We start from the raw sequence: 23,933 nt of genomic DNA, 5'->3' as shown, positions 1-23,933 counted from the left end.
ATACCGGGGAGGGAGTTAAAGACTGGAATCTAATCGAGGGGTTCGGGGTGGTATATATTTGAATAACACATACCTGGGAGGGAGTTACAGTCTGGAATCAGATGCAGGGGTTCAGGGAGGTTTATATACAGAATAACAGATACCCGGGAGGGAGTTACAGACTGGAATCTAATCGAGGGGTTCGGGGGGGTTTATATACAGAATAACAGATACCCGGGAGGGAGTTACAGACTGGAATCTAATCGAGGGGTTCGGGGGGGTTTATATACAGAATAACAGATACCCGGGAGGGAGTTACAGACTGGAATCTAATCGAGGGGTTCGGGGGGTTTATATACAGAATAACAGATACCCGGGAGTGAGTTACAGACTGGAATCTAATCGAGGGGTTCGGGGGGTTTATATACAGAATAACAGATACCCGGGAGGGAGTTACAGACTGGAATCTAATCGAGGGGTTCGGGGTGTTTATATACAGAATAACAGATATCCGGGAGGGAGTTACAGACTGGAATCTAATCGAGGTGTCCGAGGTGGTATACATACAGAATAACAGATACACCGGAGGGAGTTATGGACTGGAATCTAATCGAGGGGTTAGGGGTGGTTTATATACAGAATAACAGATACCCAGGATGGAGTTACAGAATGGAATCTAATCGAGGGGTTCGGGGTGGTTTATATACAGAATAACAGATACCCAGGATGGAGTTACAGACTGGAATCTAATCGAGGGGTTCGGGGTGGTTTATATACAGAATAACAGATACCCAGGATGGAGTTACAGACTGGAATCTAATCGAGGGGTTCGGGGTGGTTTATATACAGAATAACAGATACCCGGGAGGGAGTTACAGACTGGAATCTAATCGAGGGGTTCAGGGTGATTTATATACAGAATAACAGATACCCGGAAGGGAGTTACAGACTAGAATCGAATCGAGGGATTCAGTGTGGTTTATATACAGAATAACAGATACCCGGGAGGGAGTTACCGACTGGAATCAAATCGAGGGGTTCGGGATGGTTTATATACAGAATAACAGATACCTGGGAGGTAGTTATAGACTGGAATCTAATCGAGGGGTTCGGGGTGGTGTATATTTGAATAACACATACCTGGGAGGGTGTTACAGACTGGAATCAGATGGAAGGGTCAGGGAGGTTTATATACAGAATAACAGATACCCAGGAGTGAGTTACAGACTGGAATCTAATCGGAGGGTTCAGTGTGGTTTATATACAGAATAACAGACACCCGGCAGGGAGATATGGACTGTATCTAACCGAGGGGTTAGGGGAGGTTTTTGTACAGAATAACAGATATCCGGGAGGGAGTTACAGATTGGAATCTAATCGAGGGGTTAGGGGTGGTTTATCTCCAGAATAACAGATGCCCGGGAGTGAGTTACAAACTGGAATCTAATCGTGGGGTTCAGTGTGGTTTATATACAGAATAACAGATACACCGGAGAAAGTTACAGACTGGAATCTAATTGAGGGATTCGGGGTGGTTTATATACAGAATAACAGATACCCGGGAGGGATTTAAAGACTGGAATCTAATCGAGTGGTTCAGGGTGGTTTATATACAGAATAACAGATACACCGGAGGGGGTTACAGACTGGAATCTAATCGAGGGGTTCGGGGTGGTTTATATACAGAATAACAGATACCCGGGAGGGATTTACAGACTGGAATCTAATCGAGGGGTTCAGGGTGGTTTATATACAGAATAACAGATACACCGGAGGGAGTTACAGACTGGAATGTAATCGAGGGGTTCGGGGTGGTTTATATACAGAATAACAGATACCCGGGAGGGATTTACAGACTGGAATCTAATCGAGGGGTTCGGCATGGTGTATATACAGAATAACAGATACCTGGGAGGGAGTAACAGACTAGAATCAGATGAGGGGTTCAAGGAGGTTTATTTACAGAATAACAGATACCCAGGAGTGAGTTACAGATTGGAATCTAATCGAGGGGTTCGGAGTGGTTTATATACAGAATAACAGATACCCGGGAGTGAGTTACAGACTGGAATCTAATCAAGGGTGTCAGGGTGGTTTATATACAGAATAACGGATAACCGGGAGGGAGTGACAGGTTGGAATCGAATCGAGGGTTTCGGAGTGGTTTATATACAGAATAACAGATACCCGAGATGGAGTTACAGACTGGAATCAGATGAGGGGTTCAAGGAGGTTTATATACACAATAACAGATACCTGGGAGGGAGTTACAGATTGGAATCTTATCGAGTGGTTCGGAGTGGTTTATATACAGAATAACAGATACCCAGGAGGGAATTTCAGACAGGAATCTAATCAAGGGGTTCAGGGTGGTTTATATACAGAATAACAGATACACGGGAGGGAGTTACAGACTGGAATCTAATCGAGGGGTTCGGGGTGGTTTATATACAGAATAACAGATACCCGGGAGGGAGTTACAGACTGGAATCTAATCGAGGGGTTCGTGGTGGTTTATATCCATAATAAAAGATATCCGGGAGGGAGTTACAGACTGGAATCTAATCGAGGGGTTCGTGGTGGTTTATATACAGAATAACAGATACCCCGGGAGGGAGTTACAGACTGGAATCTAATCGAGGGGTTCGGGGTGGTTTATATACAGAATAACAGATATCCGGGAGGGAGTTACAGACTGGAATCTAATCGAGGGGTTCGGCATGGTGTATATACAGAATAACAGATACCTAGGAGGGAGTTACAGACTGGAATCAGATGAGGGGTTCAAGGAGGTTTATGTACAGAATAACAGATACCCAGGAGTGAGTTACAGATTGGAATCTAATCGAGGAGTTCGGAGTGGTTTATATACAGAATAACAGATACCCGGGAGTGAGTTACAGACTGGAATCTAATCGAGGGGTTCGGGGTGGTTTATATACAGAATAACAGATACCCGGGAGGGATTTACAGACTGGAATCTAATCGAGTGGTTCGGGGTGGTTTATATACAGAATAACAGGTACCCGGGAGGGATTTACAGACTGGAATCTAATCGAGGGGTTCGGCATGGTGTATATACAGAATAACAGATACCCGGGAGGGAGTTACAGACTGGAATCAGATGAGGGGTTCAAGGAGGTTTATGTACAGAATAACAGATACCCAGGAGTGAGTTACAGACTGGAATCTAATCGAGTGGTTCGGGGTGGTTTATATACAGAATAACAGATACCCGGGAGGGATTTACAGACTGGAATCTAATCGAGGGGTTCGGCATGGTGTATATACAGAATAACAGATACCTGGGAGGGAGTTACATACTGGAATCAGATGAGGGGTTCAAGGAGGTTTATGTACAGAATAACAGATATCCAGGAGTGAGTTACAGACTGGAATCTAATCGAGGGGTTCGTGGTGGTTTATATACATAATAAAAGATATCCGGGAGGGAGTTACAGACTGGAATCTAATCGAGGGGTTCTGTGTGGTTTATATACAGAATAACAGATACCCGGGAGGGAGTTACAGACTGGAATCTAATCGATGGGTTCGGGGTGCTGTATATTGAGAATAACAGATACCTGGGGGGGAATTACAGAATTAGTGGGCGGCACGGTGGCACAGTGGTTAGCACTGCTGCCTCACAGCGCCTGAGACCCGGGTTCAATTCCCGCCTCAGGCGACTGACTGTGTGGAGTTTGCACGTTCTCCCCGTGTCTGCGTGGGTTTCCTCCGGGTGCTCCGGTTTCCTCCCACATTCCAAAGATGTGCAGGTCAGGTGAATTGACCACGCTAAATTGCCCGTAGTGTTAGGTAAGGGGTAAATGTAGGGGTATGGGTGGGTTTCGCTTCGGTGGGTCGGTGTGGACTTGTTGGGCCGAAGGGCCTGTTTCCACACTGTAATGTAATCTAATCTAATCTAATGAAATCTAATCGAGGGGTTCGGGGTGATTTAAATACAGAATGACAGATACCTGGGAGGGAGTTACAGACTGAAATCTAATCGAGGGGTTCGGGGTGGTTTATGTTCAGCATAACAGACACCAGGGAGGGAGTTACAGACTGGAATCTAACCGAGGGGTTCAGGGTGGTTTATATACAGAATAACAGATACCCGGGAAGGAGTTACAGACTGGAATGTAATCGAGGGGTTCAGCGTGGTTTCCACACAGAATAACAGACACCTGGGAGGGAGTTACAGACTGGAATCTAATCGAGGGGTTCGGGGTGGTTTATATACAGAATAACAGATATCCGGGAGGGAGTTCCAGACTGGAATCTAATCGAGGGTTGCAGGGTGGTTTATATACAGAATAACAGATACCCCGGGAGGGAGTTACAGACTGGAATCTAATCGAGGAGTTCTATGTGGTTTATATACAGAATAACAGATACCCGGGAGGGAATGACAGACTGGAAACTAATCGATGGGTTCGGGATGTTGTATATTTAGAATAACAGATACCTGGGAGGGAGTTACAGACTGGAATCAGATGGAGGGGTTCAGGGATTTTTATATAAAGAATAACCGATACCCGGGAGGGAGTTACAGACTGGAATCTAATCGAGGGTTTCGAGGTGGTTTATATACACAATAACACCTCCCCGGGAGGGAGTTACAGACTGGTATCCAATCGAGGAATTCAGGGTGGTTTATATACAGAATAACAGACATCTGGGAGGGAGTTACAGACTGGAATCTAATCGAGGGGTTTGGGGTGGTTTATATAGAGAATAACAGACATCTGGGAGGAAGTTACAGACTGGAATCTAATCGAGGGTTTCGTGGTGGTTTATATACACAATAACAGATACCCGGGAGGGACTTACTGACAGGAATCTCGTTGATGTGTTCAGGGTGGTTTATATACAGAATAACAGATACCCGGGAGGGAGTTACAGACTGGAATCTAATCGAGGGGTTCGGGGTGGTTTATATACAGAAGAACAGATACCCGGGGGGGGAGTTACAGACGGGAATCTAATCGAGGTGTTCGGGGTGGTTTCTGTACAGAATAACAGATACATAGGAGGGAGTGACAGGCGGCAATCTAATCGAGGGGTTCGGGGTGGTGTATATTTAGAATAACAGATACCTGGGAGAGACTGACAGACTGGAATCTAATTGAGGGATTTTGGGTCATTTATATACACAATAACAGACACCTGGGAGGGAATTACAGACTGGAATCTAATCGAGGGTTTCGGGGTGGTGTATATTTAGAATAACAGATACCTGGGAGAGACTGACAGACTGGAATCTAATTGAGGGATTTTGGGTCATTTATATACACAATAACAGACACCTGGGAGGGAATTACAGACTGGAATCTAATCGAGGGGTTCGGGGTGGTGTATATTTAGAATAACAGATACCTGGGAGAGACTGACAGACTGGAATCTAATTGAGGGATTTTGGGTCATTTATATACACAATAACAGACACCTGGGAGGGAATTACAGACTGGAATCTAATCGAGGGTTTCGGGCAGATTTAAATACAGAATAACAGATATCCGGGAGTGAGTTACAGACTGGAATCTAATCGAGGAGTTCCGGGTGGTTTATATACAGAATAACAGATACCTGGGTGGGAGTTACAGACTGGAATCTAACTGAGGGGTTCAGGGTGGTTTATATACAGAATAACAGATACCCGGGAGGGAGTTACAGACTGGAATCTAATCGAGGGGTTCGGGGTGGTTTATATACAGAATAACAGATACCCGGGAGGGAGTTACAGACTGGAATCTAATCGAGGGGTTCAGGGTGGTTTATATACAGAATAACAGATACCCGACAAGGAGTTACAGACTGGAATCTAATCGAGGGGTTCGGGGTGGTTTATATACAGAATAACAGATACCCGACAGGGAGTTACAGACTGGAATCTAATCGAGGGATCCGGGGTGGTTTATATACAGAATAACGGATACACCGAAGGTAGTTACAGACTGGAATCCAATCGAGGGGTTCAGTGTGGTTTATATACAGAATAACAGATATCTGGTAGCGAGTTACAGACTGGAATCTAATCGAGGGGTTCAGGGTGGTTTATATACAGAATAACAGATACCCAGGAGCGAGTAATGGACTGGAATCTAATCGAGGGGTTCGGGGTGGTTTATATACAGAATAACAGATACCTGGGAGGGAATTACAGACTGGAATCTAATCGAGGGTTTCGGGGTGGTTTATATACAGAATAACAGATACCCGGGAGGGAGTTACAGACAGGAATCTAATCGAGGGTTTCAGGGTGGTTTATATACAGAATAACAGATACCCGGCAGGTTGTTACAGACTGGAATCTAATCGAAGGGTTCTTGTGGTTTATATACAGAATAACAGATACCTGGGAGGGAGTTACAGACTGGAATCTAATCGAGGGGTTTGAGGTAGTTTATATACACAATAACAGATACCCGGGAGTGAGTTACAGACTGGAATCTAATCGAGGGTTTCTGGGAGGTTTATGTTCAGAATAACAGATACCCAGGAATGAGTTACAGATTGGGATCTTATCGAGGGATTCGGGGTGGTTTATATTTAGAATAACAGATACCCGGGAGGGAGTTACAGACTGGAATCTAATCGAGGTGTTCAGTGTGGTTTATATACAGAATAACAGATACCCGGGAGGGAGTTACAGACTGGAATCTAGTCGAGGGGTTCGGGGCGGTTTATTTACAGAATAACAGATACCCGGGAGGGAGTTACAGACTGGAATCCAATCGAGGGGTTCAGTGTGGTTTATATACAGAATAACAGATACCTGGGAGGGAGTTACAGACTGGAATCTAATCGAGGGTTTCGGAGTGGTGTATATTTAGAATATCAGATATACCCCGGGAGGGAGTTACAGACTGGAATCTCATTGTGGGGTTCAGGGCGGTTTATATACAGAATAACAGATACCTGGGAGGAAGTTACAGACTAGAATCAGATGGAGGGGTTCAGGGTGGTTTATATACAGAATAACAGATATCTGGTAGCGAGTTACAGACTGGAATCTAATCGAGGGGTTCAGGGTGGTTTATATTCAGAATAACAGATATCCGGGAGGGAGTTATGGACTGGAATCTATTCGAGGGGTTCGGGGTGGTTTATATACAGAATAACAGATACCCGGGAGGGAGTTACAGATTGGAATCTAATCGAGGGTTTCGGAGTGGTGTATATTTAGAATATCAGATATACCCCGGGAGGGAGTTACAGACTGGAATCTCATTGTGGGGTTCAGGGCGGTTTATATACAGAATAACAGATACCTGGGAGGAAGTTACAGACTAGAATCAGATGGAGGGGTTCAGGGTGGTTTATATACAGAATAACATATACCCGGGACGGAGTAATGGACTGGAATCTAATCGAGGGTTTAGGGGTGGTTTATATACAGAATAACAAATACACAAGAGGTAATTACAGACCGGAACCTAATCGAGGCGTTCAGGGTAGTTTATATACAGAATAACACATACACAGGAGGGAGTTACAGACTGGAAACAGATGGAGGGGTTCAGGGAGGATTATATACAGAATAACAGATACACAAGAGGTAGTTACAGACTGGAATCTAATCGAGGGTTTCAGGGTGATTTATATACAGAATAACAGATATCCGGGAGGGAATTACAGACTGGAATCTAATCGAGGGGTTCGGGGTGGTGTATATTTACATTAACAGATACCTGGGAGGGAGTTATCGACTGGAATCTAATCTAGGGGTTCAGGGTGGTTTATATACAGAATAACAGATACCAGGGAGGGAGTTACAGACTGGAATCTAATCGAGGGGTTAGGGGTGATTTATATACAGAAAAACAGATTCCCGGGAGGGAGTTACAGACTGGAATCTAATCGAGGGGTCCGGGGTGGTTTATATACAGAATAACAGATACACAAGAGGTCATTACAGACTCAAATCTAATCGTGGGTTTCAGGGTGGTTTATATACAGAATAACAGATACACCGGAGGGAGTTACAGACTGGAATCTAATCGAGGGGTTCGGGGTGGTTTATATACACAATAACAGATACCCGGGAGTGAGTTACAGACTGGAATCTAATCGACGGATTCAGGGTGGTTTATATATAGAATAACAGATCCCGGGAGGGAGTGATGGGCTGGAATCTAATCGAGGGGTTCGGGGTGGTTTATATACAGAATAACAGATACCTGGGAGGGAGTTACAGACTGGAATCTAATCAAGGGGTTCGGGGCGTTTTATATTCAGAATAACAGATACCCGGGAGGGAGTTACGGACTGGAATCTAATCGAGGGTTTCAGGGAGGTTTATATACAGAATAACAGAAACCTGGGAGGGAGTTATGGACTGGAATGTATTCAAGGGATTTGGGGTGTTTTATACACAGAATAACAGACACCTGGGAGGGAGTTACAGACTGGAATCTAATCGAGGAATTCGGGGCAATTTATATATAGAATAACAGATACCCGGGAGGGAATTACAGACTGGAATCTAATCGAGGGTTTCGGGTTGGTGTATATTTAGAATAACATATACCTGGTAGGGAGTTACAGACAGGAATCTAATCGAGGGATTCGGGGTGGTTTACATACAGAATAACAGATACCTGGGAGGGAGTTACAGACTGGAATCTAATCGAGGGTTTCGGGGTGGTTTACATACAGAATAACTGATACCTGGGAGGGAGTTACAGACTGGAATCTAATCGAGGGGTTCAGGGTGGTTTATATACAGAATAAAGGATACACCGGAGGGAATTACAGACAGGAATCTAATCGAGGGGTTCGGGGTGGTTTATATACAGAATAACAGATACCCGGGAGGGATTTACAGACTGGAATCTAATCGAGGGGTTCGGCATGGTGTATATACAGAATAACAGATAACTGGGAGTGAGTAACAGACTGGAATCAGATGAGGGGTTCAAGGAGGTTTATTTACAGAATAACAGATACTCAGGAGTGAGTTACAGATTGGAATCTAATCGAGGGGTTCGGAGTGGTTTATATACAGAATAACAGTTACCCGGGAGTGAGTTACAGACTGGAATCTAATCAAGGGTGTCAGGGTGGTTTATATACAGAATAACGGATAACCGGGAGGGAGTGACAGGTTGGAATCGAATCGAGGGTTTCGGAGTGGTTTATATACAGAATAACAGATACCCGGGATGGAGTTACAGACTGGAATCAGATGAGGGGTTCAAGGAGGTTTATATACACAATAACAGATACCTGGGAGGGAGTTACAGATTGGAATCTAATCGAGTGGTTCGGAGTGGTTTATATACAGAATAACAGATATCCGGGATGGAGTTACAGACTGGAATCAGATGAGGGGTTCAAGGAGGTTTATATACACAATAACAGATACCTGGGAGGGAGTTACAGATTGGAATCTAATTGAGGGGTTCGGAGTGGTTTATATACAGAATAACAGATACCCAGGAGGGAATTTCAGACAGGAATCTAATCAAGGGGTTCAGGGTGGTTTATATACAGAATAACAGATACCCGGTAGGGATTTACAGACTGGAATCTAATCGAGGGGTTCGGCATGGTGTATATACAGAATAACAGATACCTAGGAGGGAGTTACAGACTGGAATCAGATGAGGGGTTCAAGGAGGTTTATGTACAGAATAACAGATACCCAGGAGTGAGTTACAGATTGGAATCTAATCGAGGAGTTCGGAGTGGTTTATATACAGAATAACAGATACCCGGGAGGGATTTACAGACTGGAATCTAATCGAGTGGTTCGGGGTTGTTTATATACAGAATAACAGATACCTGGGAGGGAGTTACATACTGGAATCAGATGAGGGGTTCAAGGAGGTTTATGTACAGAATAACAGATACCCAGGAGTGAGTTACAGACTGGAATCTAATCAAGGGTTTCAGGGTGGTTTATGTACAGAATAACGGATAACCGGGAGGGATTGACAGGTTGGAATCTAATCGAGGGTTTCGGAGTGGTTTTTATACAGAATAACAGATACCCGAGATGGAGTTACAGACTGGAATCAGATGAGGGGTTCAAGGAGGTTTATATACAGAATAACAGACACCCGGGAGTGAGTTACAGACTGGAACCTAATCAAGGGTTTCAGGGTGGTTTATATACAGAATAACGGATAACCGGGAGGGAGTGACGGGATGGAATCTAATCGAGGGATTCAGGGTGGTTTATATACAGAATAACAGTTACCCGGGAGGGAGTTACAGACTGGAATCTAATCGAGGGGTTCGTGGTGGTTTATATACATAATAAAAGATATCCGGGAGGGAGTTACAGACTGGAATCTAATCGAGGGGTTCTGTGTGGTTTATATACAGAATAACAGATACCCAGGAGGGAGTTACAGACTGGAATCTAATCGATGGGTTCGGGGTGCTGTATATTGAGAATAACAGATACCTGGGGGGGAATTACAGACTGAAATCTAATCGAGGGGTTCGGGGTGATTTAAATACAGAATGACAGATACCTGGGAGGGAGTTACAGACTGAAATCTAATCGAGGGGTTCGGGGTGGTTTATATTCAGAATAACAGACACCAGGGAGGGAGTTACAGACTGGAATCTAACTGAGGGGTTCAGGGTGGTTTATATACAGAATAACAGATACCCGGGAAGGAGTTACAGACTGGAATGTAATCGAAGGGTTCGGCGTGGTTTCCACACAGAATAACAGACACCTGGGAGGGAGTTACAGACTGGAATCTAATCGAGGGGTTCAGGGTGGTTTATATACAGAATAACAGATGCCCGGGAGGGAGTTCCAGACTGGAATCTAATCGAGGTGTTCGGGGTGGTGTATATTTACAATAACAGATACCTGGGAGGGAGTTACAGACTGGAATCTAATCGAGGTTTTCAGGGTGGTTTATATTCAGAATAACAGATACCCGGGAGGGAGTTACAGACTGGAATCTATTCGAGGGGTTCGGGGTGGTTTATATACAGAATAACAGATACCCGGGAGGGAGTTACAGATTGGAATCTAATCGAGGGTTTCGGAGTGGTGTATATTTAGAATATCAGATATACCCCGGGAGGGAGTTACAGACTGGAATCTCATTGTGGGGTTCAGGGCGGTTTATATACAGAATAACAGATACCTGGGAGGAAGTTACAGACTAGAATCAGATGGAGGGGTTCAGGGTGGTTTATATACAGAATAACATATACCCGGGACGGAGTAATGGACTGGAATCCAATCGAGGGTTTAGGGGTGGTTTATATACAGAATAACAGATACACAAGAGGTAATTACAGACCGGAACCTAATCGAGGCGTTCAGGGTAGTTTATATATAGAATAACAGATACACAGGAGGGAGTTACAGACTGGAAACAGATGGAGGGGTTCAGGGAGGATTATATACAGAATAACAGATACACAAGAGGTAGTTACAGACTGGAATCTAATCGAGGGTTTCAGAGTGATTTATATACAGAATAACAGATATCCGGGAGGGAATTACAGACAGGAATCTAATCGAGGGGTTCAGGGTGATTTATATACAGAATAACAGATATCCGGGAGGGAATTACAGACTGGAATCTAATCGAGGGGTTCGGGGTGGTGTATATTTACAATAACAGATACCTGGGAGGGAGTTATCGACTGGAATCTAATCTAGGGGTTCAGGGTGGTTTATATACAGAATAACGGATACTTGGGAGGGAGTTACAGACTGGAATCTAATCGAGGGGTTCAGGGTGGTTTATATACAGAATAACAGATACCCGGGAGGGAGTTACAGACTGGAATCTAATCGAGGGTTTCAGGGTGGTTTATATACAGAATAACAGATACCCGGGAGGGAGTTACAGACTGGAATCTAATCGAGGGGTTCAGGGTGGTTTATATACAGAATAACAGACACCCCGGGAGGGAGTTACAGACTGGAATCTAATCGAGGGGTCCGGGGTGGTTTATATACAGAATAACAGATACACAAGAGGTCATTACAGACTCAAATCTAATCGTGGGTTTCAGGGTGGTTTATATACAGAATAACAGATATCCGGGAGGGAGTTACAGACTGGAATCTAATTGAAGGGTTCTGTGTAGTTTATATACAGAATAACAGATACCCGGGAGTGAGTTACAGACTGGAATGTAATCGAGGGTTTCTGGGAGGTTTATGTACAGAATAACAGATACCCAGGAGTGAGTTACAGATTGAGATCTAATCGAGGGGTTCGTGGTTGTTTATATACAGAATAACAGATACACCGGAGGGAGTTACAGACTGGAATCTAATCGAGGGGTTCGGGGTGGTTTATATATAGAATAACAGATCCCGGGAGGGAGTGATGGGCTGGAATCTAATCGAGGGGTTCGGGGTGGTTTATATACAGAATAACAGATACCTGGAAGAGAGTTACAGACTGGAATCTAATCAAGGGGTTCGGGGCGTTTTATATTCAGAATAACAGATACCCGGGAGGGAGTTACAGACTGGAATCTAATCGAGGGGTTCGGAGTGGTTAAAATACAGAATAACAGATACACGGGAGGGAGTTACAGACTGGAATCTAATCGAGGGGTTCGGGGTGGTTTATATACAGAATAACAGATACCCGGTAGGGATTTACAGACTGGAATCTAATCGAGGGGTTCGGCATGGTGTATATACAGAATAACAGATACCTAGGAGGGAGTTACAGACTGGAATCAGATGAGGGGTTCAAGAAGGTTTATGTACAGAATAACAGATACCCAGGAGTGAGTTACAGATTGGAATCTAATCGAGGAGTTCGGAGTGGTTTATATACAGAATAACAGATACCCGGGAGTGAGTTACAGACTGGAATCTAATCGAGGGGTTCAGGGTGGTTTATATACAGAATAACAGATACCCGGGAGGGAGTTACAGACTGGAATCTAATCGAGGGGTTCGGGGTGGTTTATATACAGAATAACAGATATCCGGGAGGGAGTTACAGACTGGAATCTAATCGAGGGGTTCAGGGTGGTTTATATACAGAATAAAAGATATCCGGGAGGGAGTTACAGACTGGAATCTAATCGAGGGGTTCAGGGTGGTTTAAAAACAGAATAACAGATACCCGGGAGGGAGTTACAGACTGGAATCTAATCGATGGCTTCGGGGTGCTGTATATTGAGAATAACAGATACCCGGGGGGGAATTACAGACTGAAATCTAATCGAGGGGTTCGGGGTGATTTAAATACAGAATGACAGATACGTGGGAGGGAGTTACAGACTGGAATCTAACCGAGGGGTTCAGGGTGGTTTATATACAGAATAACAGATACCCGGGAGGGAGTTACAGACTGGAATCTAATCGAGGGATTCAGGGAGGTTTATATACAGATAACAGATACCCGGGAGGGAGTTACATACTGGAATCTAATCGAGGGTTGCAGGGTGGTTTATATACAGAATAACAGATACCCAGGAGGGAGTTACAGACTGGAATCTAATCGAGGGGTTCTATGTGGTTTATATACAGAATAACAGATACCTGGGAGGGAGATACAGACTGGAATCAGATGGAGGGGTTCAGGGAGGTTTATATAAAGAATAACAGATACCCGGGAGGGAGTGACAGACTGGAATCTAATCCAGGGGTTCGGGGTGGTTTATATACAGAATAACAGATACACCGGAGGAAGTTACAGACCGGAATCTAATCGAGGCGTTCGGGCTGGTTTATATACAGAATAACAGATACCCGGGAGGGAGTTACAGACTGGAATCTAATCGAGGGGTTCAGGGTGGTTTACATACAGAATAACAGATACACCGGAGGGAGTTACAGACAGGAATCTAATCGAGGGGTTCGGGGTGGTTTATATACAGAATAACAGATACCCGGGAGGGATTTACAGACTGGAATCTAATTGAGGGGTTCGGCATGGTGTATATACAGAATAACAGATACCTGGGAGGGAGTAACAGACTGGAATCAGATGAGGGGTTCGGAGTGGTTTATATACAGAATAACAGATACCCGGGAGTGAGTTACAGACTGGAATCTAATCAAGGGTGTCAGGGTGGTTTATATACAGAATAACGGATAACCGGGAGGGAGTGACAGGTTGGAATCGAATCGAGGGTTTCGGAGTGGTTTATATACAGAATAACAGATACCCGGGAGGGAGTTACAGACTGGAATCTAATCGAGAGGTTCGGGGTGGTTTATATACAGAATAACAGATACCCGGGAGGGAGTTACAGATTGGAATCGAATCGAGTGGTTCGGAGTGGTTTATATACAGAATAACAGGTACCCAGGAGGGAATTTCAGACAGGAATCTAATCAAGGGGTTCAGGGTGGTTTATATACAGAATAACAGATACCCAGGAGTGAGTTACAGATTGGAATCTAATCGAGGAGTTCGGAGTGGTTTATAGACAGAATAACAGATACCCAGGAGTGAGTTACAGACTGGAATCTAATCGAGGGGTTCGGGGTGGTTTATATACAGAATAACAGATACCCGGGAGGGATTTACAGACTGGAATCTAATCGAGTGGTTCGGGGTGGTTTATATACAGAATAACAGATACCCGGGAGGGATTTACAGACTGGAATCTAATCGAGGGGTTCGGCATGGTGTATATACAGAATAACAGATACCTGGGAGGGAGTTACATACTGGAATCAGATGAGGGGTTCAAGGAGGTTTATGTACAGAATAACAGATACCCAGGAGTGAGTTACAGACTGGAATCTAATCAAGGGTTTCAGGGTGGTTTATGTACAGAATAACGGATAACCGGGAGGGATTGACAGGTTGGAATCTAATCGAGGGTTTCGGAGTGGTTTTTATACAGAATAACAGATACCTGAGATGGAGTTACAGACTGGAATCAGATGAGGGGTTCAAGGAGGTTTATATACAGAATAACAGACACCCGGGAGGAAGTGACAGACTGGAACCTAATCAAGGGTTTCAGGGTGGTTTATATACAGAATAACAGATACCCGGGAGGGAGTGACAGACTGGAACCTAATCAAGGGTTTCAGGGTGGTTTATATACAGAATAACGGATAACCGGGAGGGAGTTACAGACTGGAATCTAATTGAGGGGTTCTGTGTGGTTTATATACAGAATAACAGATACCCGGGAGGGAGTTACAGACTGGAATCTAATCGATGGCTTCGGGGTGCTGTATATTGAGAATAACAGATACCCGGGGGGGAATTACAGACTGAAATCTAATCGAGGGGTTCGGGGTGATTTAAATACAGAATGACAGATACCTGGGAGGGAGTTACAGACTGAAATCTAATCGAGGGGTTCGGGGTGGTTTATATTCAGAATAACAGACACCAGGGAGGGAATTACAGATTGGAATCTAATCGAGGGATTCAGGGAGGTTTATATACAGATAACAGATACCCGGGAGGGAGTTACATACTGGAATCTAATCGAGGGTTGCGGGGTGGTTTATATACAGAATAACAGATACCCAGGAGGGAGTTACAGACTGGAATCTAATCGAGGGGTTCTATGTGGTTTATATACAGAATAACAGATACCTGGGAGGGAGATACAGACTGGAATCAGATGGAGGGGTTCAGGGAGGTTTATATAAAGAATAACAGATACCCGGGAGGGAGTGACAGACTGGAATCTAATCCAGGGGTTCGGGGTGGTTTATATACAGAATAACAGATACACCGGAGGAAGTTACAGACCGGAATCTAATCGAGGCGTTCGGGCTGGTTTATATACAGAATAACAGATACCCGGGAGGGAGTTACAGACTGGAATCTAATCGAGGGGTTCGTGGTGGTTTATATACATAATAAAAGATATCCGGGAGGGAGTTACAGACTGGAATCTAATCGAGGGGTTCGGGGTGGTTTATATACAGAATAACAGATACCCCGGGAGTGAGTTACAGACTGGAATCTAATCGAGGGGTTCGGGGTGATTTATATACACAATAACAGATACCCCGGGAGGGAGTTACAGACTGGAATCTAATCGAGGGGTTCGGGCTAGTTTATATACAGAATAACAGATATCCGGGAGGGAGTTACAGACTGGAATCTAATCGAGGGTTGCAGGGTGGTTTATATACAGAATAACAGATACCTGGGAGGGAGTTACAGTCCGGAATCTAATCGAGGGGTTCGGGGTGGTTTATATACAGAATAACAGATACCCAGGAGGGAGATACAGACTGGAATCTAATCGAGGAGTTCTATGTGGTTTATATACAGAATAACAGATACCCGGGAGGGAATGACATACTGGAAACTAATCGATGGGTTCGGGATGTTGTATATTTAGAATAACAGATACCTGGGAGGGAGTTACAGACTGGAATCAGATGGAGGGGTTCAGGGATTTTTATATAAAGAATAACCGATACCCGGGAGGGAGTTACAGACTGGAATCTAATCGAGGGTTTCGGGGTGGTTTATATACACAATAACACCTCCCCGGGAGGGAGTTACAGACTGGTATCCAATCGAGGAGTTCAGGGTGGTTTACATCCAGAATAACAGATACCTGGGAGGAAGTTACAGACTGGACTCTAATCGAGCGGTTCAGGGTGGTTTATATACAGAATAACAGATACCTGGGAGGGAGTTACAGACTGGAATCCAATCGAGGGGTTCAGTGTGGTTTATAAACAGAATAACAGAAACACCGGAGGGAGTCACAGACTGGAAGCTAATCGAGGGATTCGGGGTGGTTTATATACAGAATAACAGATACCCCGGGAGGGAGTTACAGACTGGAATCTAATCGAGGGGTTCAGGGTGGTTTATATACAGAAGAACAGATACCCGGGAGGGAGTTACAGACTGGAATCTAATCGAGGGGTTCGGGGTGATTTATATACACAATAACAGATACCTGGGAGGGAGTCACAGACTGGAAGCTAATCGAGGGATTCGGGGTGGTTTATATACAGAAGAACAGATACCCGGGAGGGAGTTACAGACTGGAATCCAATCGAGGAGTTCGGGGTGGTTTATATACAGAATAACAGACATCTGGGAGGGAGTTACAGACTGGAATCTAATCGAGGGGTTTGGGGTGGTTTATATAGAGAATAACAGACATCTGGGAGGGAGTTACAGACTGGAATCTAATCGAGGGTTTCGTGGTGGTTTATATACACAATAACAGATACCCGGGAGGGACTTACTGACAGGAATCTCGTTGATGTGTTCAGGGTGGTTTATATACAGAATAACAGATACCCGGGAGGGAGTTACAGACTGGAATCTAATCGAGGGGTTCGGGGTGGTTTATATACAGAAGAACAGATACCCGGGGAGGGAGTTACAGACGGGAATCTAATCGTGGAGTTCGGGGTGGTTTCTGTACAGAATAACAGATACATAGGAGGGAGTGACAGGCGGGAATCTAATCGAGGGGTTCGGGGTGGTGTATATTTAGAATAACAGATACCTGGGAGAGACTGACAGACTGGAATCTAATTGAGGGATTTTGGGTCATTTATATACACAATAACAGACACCTGGGAGGGAATTACAGACTGGAATCTAATTGAGGGTTTCGGGCAGATTTAAATACAGAATAACAGATATCCGGGAGTGAGTTACAGACTGGAATCTTATCGAGCAGGTCCGGGTGGTTTATATACAGAATAACAGATACCCAGGAGCGAGTAATGGACTGGAATCTAATCGAGGGGTTCGGGGTGGTTTATATACAGAATAACAGATACACCGGAGGTAGTTACAGACTGGAATCCAATCGAGGGGTTCAGTGTGGTTTATATACAGAATAACAGATACCCAGGAGCGAGTAATGGACTGGAATCTAATCGAGGGGTTCGGGGTGGTTTATATACAGAATAACAGATACCTGGGAGGGAATTACAGACTGGAATCTAATCGAGGGTTTCGGGGTGGTTTATATACAGAATAACAGATACCCGGGAGGGAGTTACAGACAGGAATCTAATCGAGGGTTTCAGGGTGGTTTATACACAGAATAACAGATACCCGGGAGTGAGTTACAGACTGGAATCTAATCGAGGGGTTCGGGGTGGTTTATATACAGAATAACAGATACCCGGGAGGGAGTTACAGACTGGAATCTAATCGAGGGTTTCGGGGTGGTTTATATACAGAATAACAGCTCCACGGGAGGGAGTTACAGACTGGAATCTAATCGAGGGGTTCGGGGTGGTTTATATACAGAATAACAGATACCCGGCAGGTTGTTACAGACTGGAATCTAATCGAAGGGTTCTGTGTGGTTTATATACAGAATCACAGATACCTGGGAGGGAGTTACAGACTGGAATCTAATCGAGGGGTTTGAGGTAGTTTATATACACAATAACAGATACCCGGGAGTGAGTTACAGACTGGAATCTAATCGAGGGTTTCTGGGAGGTTTATGTTCAGAATAACAGATACCCAGGAATGAGTTACAGATTGGGATCTAATCGAGGGATTCGGGGTGGTTTATATACAGAATAACATATACCCGGGAGGGAGTTACAGACTAGAATCCGATGGAGGGGTTCAGGGTGGTTTATATACAGAATAACATATACCCGGGACGGAGTAATGGACTGGAATCTAATCGAGGGTTTAGGGGTGGTTTATATACAGAATAACAGATACACAAGAGGTAGTTACAGACTGGAATCTAATCGAGGGTTTCAGGGTGATTTATATACAGAATAACAGATATCCGGGAGGGAATTACAGACTGGAATCTAATCGAGGGGTTCGGGGTGATGTATATACCGAATAACAGATACACATGAGGGAGTTACAGATTGGAATCTAATCGAGGGGTTCGGGGTGGTGTATATTTACAATAACAGATACCTGGGAGGGAGTTATCGACTGGAATCTAATCTAGGGGTTCAGGGTGGTTTATATACAGAATAACGGATACTTGGGAGGGAGTTACAGACTGGAATCTAATCGAGGAGTTAGGGGTGATTTATATACAGAATAACAGATACCCGGGAGGGAGTTACAGACTGGAATCTAACCGAGGGGTTCCGGGTGGTTTATCTCCAGAATAACTGATACCCGGGAGGGAGTTACAGACTGGAATCTAATCGAGGGGTTCGGGGTGGTTTATATACAGAATAACAGATACCCGGGAGGGAGTTACAGACTGGAATCTAATCGAGGGGTTCGGGGTGGTTTATATACAGAATAACAGATACCCGGGAGGGAGTTACAGGCTGGAATCTAATCGAGGGGTCCGGGGTGGTTTATATACAGAATAACAGATACACAAGAGGTCATTACAGACTCAAATCTAATCGTGGGTTTCAGGGTGGTTTATATACAGAATAACAGATATCCGGGAGGGAGTTACAGACTGGAATCTAATTGAAGGGTTCTGTGTAGTTTATATACAGAATAACAGATACCCGGGAGTGAGTTACAGACTGGAATGTAATCGAGGGTTTCTGGGAGGTTCATGTACAGAATAACAGATACCCAGGAGTGAGTTACAGATTGAGATCTAATCGAGGGGTTCATGGTTGTTTATCTACAGAATAACAGATACACCGGAGGGAGTTACAGACTGGAATCTAATCGAGGAATTCGGGGCAATTTATATATAGAATAACAGATACCCGGGAGGGAATTACAGACTGGTATCTAATCGAGGGGTTCGGGTTGGTGTATATTTAGAATAACATATACCTGGTAGGGAGTTACAGACTGGAATCGAATCGAGGGATTCGGGGTGGTTTACATACAGAATAACAGATACCTGGGAGGGAGTTACAGACTGGAATCTAATCGAGGGTTTCGGGGTGGTTTACATACAGAATACCAGATACTTGGGAGGGAGTTACAGTCTGGAATCTAATCGAGGGGCATGGGGCGGTTGATATACAGAATAGCAGTTACCCGGGAGGGAGCTACAGACTGGAATCTTATCGAGGGGTTCGGAGTGGTTTATATAAACAATAACATTTACCTGGGAGTGAGTTACAGACTGGAATCTAATCGAGGGGTTCGGGGTGGTTTATATAAACAATAACATTTACCTGGGAGTGAGTTACAGACTGGAATCTAATCGAGGGGTTCGGGTTGGTGTATATTTAGAATAACATATACCTGGTAGGGAGTTACAGACTGGAATCTAATCGAGGGGTTCGGGTTGGTGTATATTTAGAATAACATATACCTGGTAGGGAGTTACAGACTGGAATCTAATCGAGGGGTTCGGGGTGGTTTATATAAACAATAACATTTACCTGGGAGTGAGTTACAGACTGGAATCTAATCGAGGGGTTCAGGGTGGTTTATATACAGAATAACAGATCCCCGGGAGGGAGTTACGGACTGGAATCTAATCGAGGGTTTCGGGGCGGTTTATATACAGAATAACAGTCACCTGGGAGGGCGTTACAGACTGGAATCTAATCGAGGGGTTCGGGGTGATGTATATACCGAATAACAGATACACATGAGGGAGTTACAGATTGGAATCTAATCGAGGGGTTCGGGGTGATGTATATACCGAATAACAGATATACATGAGGGAGTTACAGATTGGAATCTGATTGAGGGGTTCAGGGTGGTCTATATACAGAATAACAGATACATGGGAGTGAGTTAATGACTGGAATCTAATCGAGGGGTTCAGGCTTTTTGATATACAGAATAGAAGATACCCGGGAATGTGTGATAGACAGAAATGTAGTTGAGGGGTTTAGGGTAGTTTATGTATATAATAACAGATATCCAGGAGTGAGTTGCAAACTGGAATCCAATCGAGGTGTTCCGGGTGGTCTCCAAGTAGAATGACAGATACCAGGGAATGAATTACAGAGTGGAATCTCATCAAAGTGTTCAGGGTGGTTTATACATAGGATAACTGATACCCCAGAGTGGTTTTCAGGCTGTAAATTCATTGAGAGGTCCCAGATGGGTTGTATCTCGAATAACACACATCAAGGTATCCTACATATAGAATAAGAGAAGTGAGTTGCGTACTGGAAACCAGTATATCTGGAAGAAGGGATTCCCAAGAGTGAATTATGTTGGGACTGGAACCTTTTCCCCAATTATCTTTCCCCGTGTGACAGCCAAAATGCAGGAAAGTGACCAACGTTTAACCTCAGTCTCGATCTTGCCTTTGTCTCTCTGAAAATTCTTTCAGGGCATGTGCTGTCAATAGTTTTAATCTCGACAGCTCCTCCTGAGCAATCTTTCATTCTCCTCACTTTTAGCCCGGAATGTTCTCACTTTAGATGATCCACATGGAACGAGGAGATCTTTGACACCCAGCTAAAGAATTGCTCTGTTCGCAACAGCTCATAAATCTGTCAAACCCATGAAGCAGATGCCCAACATCCACTGAAGAGAGCCCATTGCTCTGAACAATGTGTATCATCCGCCAGGTTTAGCCACACCCGTGTGTGGCACGGTGGATCAGTGGCTAGCACTGCTGCCTCACAGTCCCCGGGACCTGGGTTCGATTCCAGCTTCGGGTGATCGTGTGCATTTTGCACATTCTCCCCGTGTCTGCGTGGGTCCCCTCTGGGTGCTCCGGTTTCCTCCCACAGTCCGAGGATGTGCAGGTTCGGTGAACTGGCCATGCTAAATTGTCCGTAGCGTTTAGGGGCGTGTAGATTAGGTGCATTAGTCAATATGAAATATGCAGTGATAGGAAATGCATTAAAATGGGGTACTCTGTGGAGGCTCAGTGTCGGCTTGGTGGGCTGAAGGGTCTGTTTTCACACTGTAAGGATCAGCAGAGGATACTGAATTGAAAAGCTCATAAATCTATCAAATTCCAAAACCTGAAATTCAGTTCCCACTAAAGACAGCAGACAACTCTTCAGATCTCGTAAATCTGTCAATTTAAGAGATGGCCTATGACTCTTAACAGCTTTTGTCAAATGTCCAATTGAGTGTACACACCTTCAACAGTTAATGGTGTGCCCTTCACAGCTTATAAAACTGTCACATCAAACTGATCTTCCACTCACACTTACAATACCGCAAAGCTCTTAACAGGTCATAAACCTCAAACCAGGCAAACAGATCTCCAACATTAACTTAGTCTAACATTCTGCTCTTAATAGCTCATAAATATGCAAAATTAATCAAACAGATCTTCAACACAAACTTGCGATAGCATTTTTGGTCTTAATAGCTCATAAACCTTCCATATGTTCTAAAGAGCTCTTCGACACCAAGGTGGGACAATCCTCTTAACATAGAGATGTGCCAACACCAGAAACAGAACTCTTCTGTCTACACGGCCATGCCTAGCAGATATCCTAATGAATCTAGTCCCATTGACCAGCATTTGACCAATATCCCTCCAAAACCTTTCCTATTCATATAACCATCCAGATGCCTTTTAAATGTTGTAATTACACCCGCCTCCACCACTTCCTCATTGCACACGTGCACCCACTGTGTGAAAAAGTTGTGCCTTAGATCCTTCTTAAGTGTTTTTCCACACTCACCTTAAACCTTTGTCTATTTACCCTATTCACGACCGTCACGATTTTATAAACCTCTATAAGGTCACCCCTCAGATGTTCCAGGGAAAATAGCCCCGGCCTTTTCAGCGTGTACCAATACCTTAGGAACTATACTCCCCTTAAAAGTTCATAAATCTGTCATGGTTAGCACAAATATCATCAACACTCACTTAGGATAAGATAACGCCCTTAACAGCTGAGTAATGTGTCATATTAAAACAGATTAGGTTACTTACAGTGTGGAAACAGACCCTTCGGCCCAACAAGTCCGCACCGACCCTCCGAAGAGCAATCCGCCCAGATCCATTCCCCTACATCGACAGGCAATTTAACATGGCCAATTCACCTAACCTACACATTTTTTTTTGACTTGTGGGAGGCAGCTGGAGCACCCAGGGGAAACCCACACAGACACGGGGGGGGGAGAATGTGCAAACTCCACACAGACAGTTGCCTGAGGCGGGAATTGAATCCAGGTCTCTGGCACTGTGAGGCAGCAGTGCTAACCACTGTGCTGCACCAACCAAAGATACCTTAAGAGCTCCGAAATATATTAAGCAAATATAGCTTCTTTACCCACTTAAACACCACCCTGCTCTTAGCAGCTCATAAATCTGTCAAACTGGGCAAACAGACATTGAACATCCACTCAAGAGATGGTCAAAAACTGCTGGCCAGCCAGTGTTGCGGTTGGTGGTACTGAGGCGTGATGGCTCAGTGGTTAGCACTCATGCCTCACAGCACCAGGGTCCCAGGTTTGATTCCAGTCTTGGGTGACTGTTTGTGTGGAACTTGCACATTCTCCCTGTGTCTGTGTGGGTTTCCTCAGAGTGCTCCGAAGACGCACGGGTCAGGTGAATTGGCCGCGCTAAATTGCCCGTAGCGTTAGGTGCACTAGTCAGAGGGAAATGTGTCTGGGTGGGTTACTCTTCGGAGGGTCGGTATGGACTGGTTTGGCCGAAGGGCCTGTTTCCACACTGTAGGGATTTAATCAGTTCATAAATCTGTCAAGCTCAGCAAACAGAAACTCAAAACTCACTTGCGATAGTAGACTGAATCTAATAGCTCGTGAATCTGTCCAATGCCACAAATAGAAATTTACTGCTCGCTAAAGATAGCACACAGATCTTGAAATCTCAATATCTGTCAAATTAAGCAGTCAGGATTTCAACACCATATAAGATTCCATCCCCCACTTAACAACTCTGAAATATGTTAAATGAAGTGGACAGTCCATCAACATGCTTTTAAGTTGACAATCTGGCTGTGTCAGATTTACCCACGTGTCAGATTTAGCAAAAAAAGACTTATACACTTAAAATGTCATAATGCTTTTTTTTTTTCTTACCCAAGTCGCCAAATCTCCTGTTTCTTTTTTTTTTGCTCTTTTCTTTTTTCTCTTTTTTTTTTCTTTTCTTTTTTGTTTATTTATTTTTTTTGTGAGACCCCTCCTTTTTTTTTCTTTTAACCCCCACACTCCCGCCTAAGTGCG

At 44.3% G+C, this 23,933-nt stretch overlaps 1 pseudogene across 3 annotated transcripts in view; it reads left to right on the top strand.

The window, feature by feature from the left end:
* Positions 1-23,933, top strand: part of LOC122546759 (perforin-1 pseudogene) — a 55,974-nt pseudogene that overhangs the window by 29,596 nt on the left and 2,445 nt on the right. The window lies entirely within an intron of this gene.

Source organism: Chiloscyllium plagiosum, unplaced genomic scaffold, assembly GCF_037043375.1.
Source record: "Chiloscyllium plagiosum isolate Xiang-an unplaced genomic scaffold, Cpla_swu_hap1 HiC_scaffold_41, whole genome shotgun sequence".
Taxonomy (NCBI): domain Eukaryota; kingdom Metazoa; phylum Chordata; class Chondrichthyes; order Orectolobiformes; family Hemiscylliidae; genus Chiloscyllium; species Chiloscyllium plagiosum.
This window is presented reverse-complemented; position numbering and strand designations above follow the sequence as displayed.